Here is a 5,861-nt window from a genome sequence, read left to right as displayed (position 1 = left end):
CCTCACGTGGAGGCTGTTCAGCCACGAGAGAAAAACACAGGCTACCATGCAGACTGTTCCAAGTGGTTTCCACTTTGGGAAACAGCACTCTCTTGATCGAAAACACCAGCCAAGGACAAAACACTCCTCGTTGATCCAAATTAACTGAATGCAGCTGCTGCTGCCTTAACTTGATCCCACAAAAATTCTCAGGGTTCCTTTGGTTCCGGGAGGCCCCACATGTCCCAGTGACCCCTTGATTCAATGAATTTCCACAGTGTCCCAATGGCCCCTTGGTTCCACAAGGCCCTGCACTGTTCTCATGGCCTCTTGATCCCACAAGTTTCCCAGCGTTTCTTTTGTTCCATGAGGGTCTGCAGTGCCACAGGGTCCCTTTGGGGCCATCAGGCCCTGCAGGGTCACAATGGCCCCTTGATTCCATGAGCTTCCACAGTCTCCAAAGTTTCCTTTAGTTCCATGAGGCCCTGCAGTCCCCAAATGCTCTTTGTATTCAGGGAGATTTTGCACTGTCCCAGGGTCCCTTGTGCTTCCAAAGTATCTGCAGTGAGACAGTGGCCCCTTGGTCCTGTGAGCTCTGCCATGTTCCAAGAATCCTTGGGTTCCACGAGAGCCTGCAGTTTCACAAGGACCACTTGAATCCATGAGGTTCTGCAGGGTCACAAAGGCCCCTGGATCCTGTGAGGTTCAGAAACATCTCAGAGCTCCCTTGGTTCCATGAGGACAACAAAAAAGATGGAGAGAGACTTTGGACGAGGGCCTGCAGTGACAGGACAAGGGGAAGTGGCTTCCCATGGATAGAGGGAAGAGTCCAGGAGAAAGTAGGAAGGAATTCTTTCCTGGGAGGGTGATGAGATGCTCTTTAAGGCCCCTCCCAACCCAAAGCATTCCATGATGCTGAGACTGGTGGGTGAGTGGGTGGTGGGAGCCATCTGGGGCACAGGGACACTAAGTGAGGGAGTTTTCCATCCCGGGGAAGGAAGGAGGGGGCAGCAGAAGTGACCCCTTGGACACCTGGCAGGCAGGCTTTGGCTTGAGGTTGGTGATGGGTAGCTTAGTGAAGCCCCCCCAATGCAGGAGGAAATGGTCAGTGACCTGCTCTGCCAGTGAGACCCCCACGAGTGCCTGGGCCCAGAGGGGATGAACCCCAGAGTACTGAGGGAACTGCAGAAAGAGCTGGCCAAGCCACTCTCACTCCTGGCCCAGCAGTGCTGCAGAACTGCAGCAGTCCCAGCTGACTGGCAACAAGCAAATGGGATGTCCATCCACCACCAGGGCCAGAAGGAGGATCTGGGGAGCTCCTGGCCTGTCACAGTGACCTCAGTACCGGGGAAGTCCGTGCAGCAGATCATCCTCAGTGCCATCCCATGGCATGGGCAGGACATCCAGGGGATCAGGCCCAGCCAGCGTGGGGTTGGGAAAGGCAGGTCCTGCCTGACCAACCTGGTCTCCTTCTCTGACAAAAGACCCGCTCAGCAGCTGAGGGAAAGGCTGGGGATGTGTCTCTGGAATTCCAGAAAGCCTTTGGCACTATCTCCCACAGCATCTCCTGCAGAAACTGTCTGCTCATGGCTGGCATGGGGGAACTATTTGCTGGGGGAAAAACTGGCTCAGATGTTAGAAAAAACCCTTTTTCCACTGAGAGAGTGTTCAGGCATTGGAACAAGTAACACAGGGAGGTGGTTGTGTCACTTGAAGTGTTCAGATGGTATCTGGATGTTGGTACTTTGAGATGTGGTTTAGGGGTGATTCTGGTGGTGCTGGGTTGACAACTGGACTAGAAGATCTTGAAGGTCTCTTCCAACCTTGATTATTCTGTGCTTCTGTGATCTGTCATCCCTGTTTGCAGCTTTGTGCTCTAACAAGACCCTGGGGATGTTTTCTTTGCTGGGTCCCTCAGTGGGACCCATTAACACTACAAGAAACTTTATACTTGGAATCTTACTTTGGTTTCTCAAGAGGTTTCTGCAACTCTCCTCAGTGTCTAAAGGTCAGGGGCTCATCCCCAAATCCCCAGAGGTTCATTAAATGCCTGGGGCTGCTGCTCCCAGGGCTGGGGGAGAAGGGCTAGGGACAAGGAGCAACTTCTGGTAGGGAAGGGCAGGGTCCTTCTGTCAGAGGATGCTGGGTGTGTCAGGGCTTCTCACAGTTCCAATTAACCCTGTAATATTTCCTAGGAGAAGGAAAAATCACAGCAAGGCAGTAGATATATGAAAGGGAAGGATGCTTTTCTTTCAGTCTCCCAGGCTGTATTTTCTGGGTGGGAAATGGGTCAAAGGAATTCATACCCCTGTCTAGGAGGAGGCACTGAAACTCCAAAACTCCTTCTCTCAGGCTTGTAGAAACCAGGAAATAAATCAAGAAACAGCACACCGTGACTAACAGAGCATCAGCATCACTTCTCCAGCCTCCTCCATTTTGGTCTGACATTGCCAACAGAGCCTGCACAGCAAGAGCTGCCCCTGGGCAGTGCCCTGAGCTGGGAGGGCTCTGCAGGGCAGAGCTGAGCCCCCAGGGCTGGGCTGGGCTCTGGCAGCACTGCCAGGGCCCAGCCCTGGGCACAGAGAAGCAGTTGCTGGCAGGGACAGCTCCAGGCAGCAGAGAACCAAAGCACCCCTCTGCATCTCTCTCTGCTCAGCTGCACAGGAAAAGCAAAGAGTTCAGAGAAAATAATTTTGAAACTGCAGTCTTCCAAATACCTACTTTTCTTTCAGGTATGCTTTAAGAGTGATCATCCTGCAATAGGAGAGTTGTAATAAGCACAGGGCACCGGTGTGGTGAGCAGTAGATCACATATGGGCAGAGCAGCTCTCCTGACTCTGTACCAGAGCACAGGAGCACCTTGGTTCCTCACAGATCCCCCGGCTCTGTGCTGAGAGCAATGGGCAAGGTGAGGGTTCCTGCCCTCACTCAGCAGCTCAGAACTGAGCCCACAGAAAGGAGATCAACAAAGTTCCCCCAAAGAAAAAGAAAGAATTTGGAGTAATTTGGAAAATAGTATGGAATTGCTTTACAGAAGTCTTACCCAACTTGTCAATGCCATCCATCAACAGTACACTGTTCCCAGAGAGAAGAAATGCCCAAGAGCAGCTCCCTCCCCCAGTTCCTCCTGTTGGCATTGGCAGAAAGGCAGGAGCTGCAGCTGCTGCACTTCTGGCTCTTCCTGGGCATCTCCCTGGCTGCCCTCCTGGGCAACGGCCTCATCCTCAGTGCCGTAGCCTGCGACCAGCACCTGCACACCCCCAGGGACTTCTTCCTGCTGCACCTCTCCCTCACAGACCTCTGCACCACTGTGCCCAAAGCCCATGTCCCTCTGGAACACCAGGCACATCTTCTACCTGGGATGTGCTGCCCAGCTCTTTCTGCTCTTCTTCTTCCTTGGAACAGAGTTTTATCTCCTCACCATCATGTCTTACAACCGCTATGTTCCCATCTGCAAACCCCTGCACTACGGGACCCTCCTGGGCAGCAGAGCTTGTGCCCACATGGCAGCAGCTGCCTGGGCCACTGGGTTTCTCAGGGCTCTGCTGCTCCCAGCCAAGACATTTTCCCTGCCCCTGTGCCAGGGCAATGCCCTGGGTCAGTTCTTCTGTGAAATCCCACACATCCTCAAGCTCTCCTGCTCACACTCCAGCCTCAGGGAACTTGTGTTTCTAGTGCTTGTGCCTGTTTATCATCTGGTTGTTTTGTTTTTATTGTTTTCTCCTATGTGCAGATCTTCAGGGCTGTGATGAGGATCCCCTCTGAGCAGAGATGGCACAAAGCCTTTTCCACGTGCCTCCCTCACCTGGCCGTGGTCTCCCTGTTCCTCAGCACTGCCACGTTTGCCCACCTAAAGCCCCTCTCCATCTCCTCCACAGTTCTGGATCTAGCAATGTCAATCTTGTACTCAGTGATTTCTCCAGCACTGAATCCCCTCATCTACAGCCTGAGGAACACGGAAGTCAGAGATTTCATGGGGAAACTAATTATTGGATTTTTTAAAAAGCAATAAACCATCTGTTTTGTTCTGCAGGGCATTCAGAATTCAATTCATTACAGTCTCAGACATTTCCTCTTATTTGTTCTTTTATTGGAACATTTTCTTATTCATTTTCTTCTGTTATAAAGTAAATGAATATCACAGTATTTCTACATCAGTATCTACCATTCTTTTGTAAATCCAAGACTTTCCAAAGGCTTGTTCTCTGTTCATTTAAATTAAAGAAATGCCCTGCCCTGATTTCTGTGTGCCCAAGATTCTTCTGCCCCCTGACTGCAGGGGCAGTGCCTGTGTGGAGCCGTGGAGAGCAGAGACCCCCAGCACAGCAGCCCAGCTGTGGCCACTCTTGGCACCTGCCCCCTCTCCTTCCCAGCCCTGCTGTGGCTGCAAGGCCTGAGTGCTCTGGCAGCTTGGGCACAGTCCTGCTGCGTGTCCCTGCTGCCATCCCAGGCAGGGACAGGCCCTGGGCACTGCTGGCACAGAGCTAGGCTCCACCCCAGCAGCTCCAGCAGCAAAGGCCATCTCCTGAGGGCAGCCCAGGAAAATTCAGGCTCTTCCTGCCAAGTCCCTGACAGGAATGTGCTCAAGGAATGTCCTGGCAGAGCAAATGCCAATGGCCCTGTCTCCTCCAGCCTCCTCCTCTGGCCTGGCCCTTCATTGCACCCCAGCAAAGCAGCCTGGGCACCATCTCCCCTGGGCACTCAGAGGGCTCCTGTCAGCAGGGCTGGCACATTTCTCTACAAGCTGCATTTGTCCCTGTCCCAGGGCACAGCTCAGGGTGTGAAAACACTGCCAGGCTCCACATCCTGGAGAGCTTTTTCAAGACAAAAATAGGGAGAGGAAGAACAAAATTGGCAAAATTAGAGAGATGAAAGGTGCGCCAAAAATCAGGAGCTTCCTCTGAGCCATGTTTCCATAATTGAATCACTGGTGAGATATTTACTTTGATAAGTAGCTGCACAACAGTATTCAAATAGACAATGAAAGACTCAGCTTAATATAATATCCAGACGGTGTTGCAATGAAAGAAACTGGAGAAAATTTGTTGAAACAAACAAACAAACAAAAGGTCTGGGAATGCTGTCCAGGAAGCCTTCAGCAGTTACCAAGAGTTCTGTTCTGCAAAGGTTACAACTCTCTCCTAAATTCCACAGTGGTGGCTTCAGGCCAGGACTTCCCAGAGCCGTCCCAGAGCTGGACACTGCCCAGAGACACTGTAGTGGGTTGACCCTGGCTGGATACCAAGGTACCCACTAAAGCTGCTCTCTCCCTCTGCAACTGGAGAGAGGAGAGAGAAAAAAAACAGCTAAGGATTCATGAGTAGAGATAAGAGCTGGGAGAGGTCAGTGACTGATCGCCTGCACGGGCAAAACAGACTCAAAGTGAGGATAGTACTTATATTTATTACTAACAGAATAAGACCCAAAAAGTGAGAAATAAAGCAGTCTTAAAAACACCTTCCCCCCACTCCTCCTTCTACGTTCTCCCTCCCCTCCAGGGGTGCAGGGGGACAGCAATGGGGGTTACAGTCAGTTGTTGTTTCTGTCACTGCTCAGGGAGAGGAGTTGGATCCTTCCCTGCTCCTCTGGGGTCCCTCCCATGGGAGACAGTCCTGGATGGACCTCTGCAGTGAGTCCATCCCTCAGGCAGCAGCTCTTCCCACCCTGCTGTCCCGTGGCTCCCTCCTCCATGGGGTCAGTCCTTCAGGGATGAGCTGACCCGGCGTGGGTCCCCCACAGGGGCCACGAGTCCTGCTGGGAAAAACCTGCTCCAGCCTGGGCTTCCCTCTGCACGGGCTGCAGGTCCCTGCCAGGACCTGCTCCATGCTGGGCCTGCCCCGGGGTCACAGCCTCCTTCCTGCATCCCCCTGCTCCAGCGTGGG

At 52.6% G+C, this 5,861-nt stretch overlaps 1 long non-coding RNA gene across 1 annotated transcript in view; it reads left to right on the top strand.

The window, feature by feature from the left end:
- Window positions 1-1,746: 1,746 nt before the first annotated feature.
- Window positions 1,747-5,861, top strand: part of LOC114065571 — a 12,851-nt gene continuing 8,736 nt past the window's right edge. The window contains exons 1-2 of the long non-coding RNA XR_003573005.1: window positions 1,747-1,896; window positions 3,467-3,474. This is a non-coding gene — a long non-coding RNA (uncharacterized LOC114065571). The remainder of the gene's footprint in view (window positions 1,897-3,466; window positions 3,475-5,861) is intronic.

This window comes from Empidonax traillii, unplaced genomic scaffold (assembly GCF_003031625.1).
Source record: "Empidonax traillii isolate 1590-97213 ecotype Southwest subspecies unplaced genomic scaffold, ASM303162v1 scaffold677:size394641, whole genome shotgun sequence".
Classification (NCBI taxonomy): Eukaryota; Metazoa; Chordata; class Aves; order Passeriformes; family Tyrannidae; genus Empidonax; species Empidonax traillii.
This window is presented reverse-complemented; position numbering and strand designations above follow the sequence as displayed.